The following is a 1212-nucleotide window of genomic DNA, read 5'->3' on the forward strand; positions in this document are numbered from 1 at the left end:
GAAAATGTTCCATAAAATACAGTGTAAAAGAAATAATGGTTGTACATAGTACAAATGGTACAATGGTACATAGGGCCCTTACTATGAATGAATGAATATGAAGGAATATAACATAAATGTGCATTTTACAAAATTTTATTTTATTTTTATTTATTCGCTTATTTATTTTGGCTGGCTCAAGCTGCCTTAAGGGCAGGTCCAGTAAGGCATGTGGAGCTGGGAATTGAACTGCGGTATCCTGCACCTGACTGCATTTGCATAAACAGGCACTTAAGCAACTGAGCTAATGGGCAGGCGCCCTATACAAAATTTTATAAACACTGCACAGTTAAGCTGTGCTAAAGTCACAAAAATGTTCCTTCTTTAGTAATAAATTAAACTTATTGTACTATAATGGCTTCCTTGTCTCTGTGTCTCTGTCTCTGTCTCTGTCTCTGTCTCTGTCTTTGTCTCTGTCTCTCTCTGTCTCTCTGTCTTTCTCTCTTTCTCTCTCTCAGTATGGAGAAATGAACCCTAGGCGTCTACATCAAGCAACATCCTAAGCCCCACCCCCCATTTTATATTTTAAAACAGGGTTTTCCTAAGTCAATAAGTTGTCCTCACTGGGCTTGAACCGGTAGGTGACCCTCTTCCTCCACCTTCTGGACTATCAGGATCGTGGGCGTGAGCCTCAGAGCTGCCTCCCCGCCTTCCCATCTTCAGTGCCTGTGAGGTGCAGCTGGAGTAGTGAAAGGAAGAGAGTCACGATTTTAGCAAATTCACAAGATAGATTGTTTTTGTATGATTGTTTGGGGCTGGATCCAATTGCTCCCCCACCCCCCTCTTTTTTTCTTAACAAAAAAGTTCACTTGAAATTTCACAGCTGTTGCTATTTATTGTTTTTTTTTTTTTTTTGGTCATTTTAAACAGAGCCTTCTTTGTATGAACCATGGTCTCTGGCTGCAAAAGCATACAAGTAAATCGATGGATGTGTTTACCTTTTAAAAATTGAATTTGCTTTTGAAACAATTTCTTTTTTCTCAGGTTATCTTTTATTGCACCAGCTAGACTTAAAATACATTTATGTGATTCTCAGAGTATGGCAGAATTATGAGATGAGGTATAATTATTTGATGAAATTATTATGACAATAAAAATTTCCATTTTCTTGGTATAAAATTAACTTATCTCTCAGCATGTACAAAAATAAATTCTATATAAAAGAGAAATAAG

The sequence above is a fragment of the Octodon degus genome, unplaced genomic scaffold, assembly GCF_000260255.1.
Source record: "Octodon degus isolate 3935 unplaced genomic scaffold, OctDeg1.0 scaffold00027, whole genome shotgun sequence".
NCBI classification, from domain to species: Eukaryota; Metazoa; Chordata; class Mammalia; order Rodentia; family Octodontidae; genus Octodon; species Octodon degus.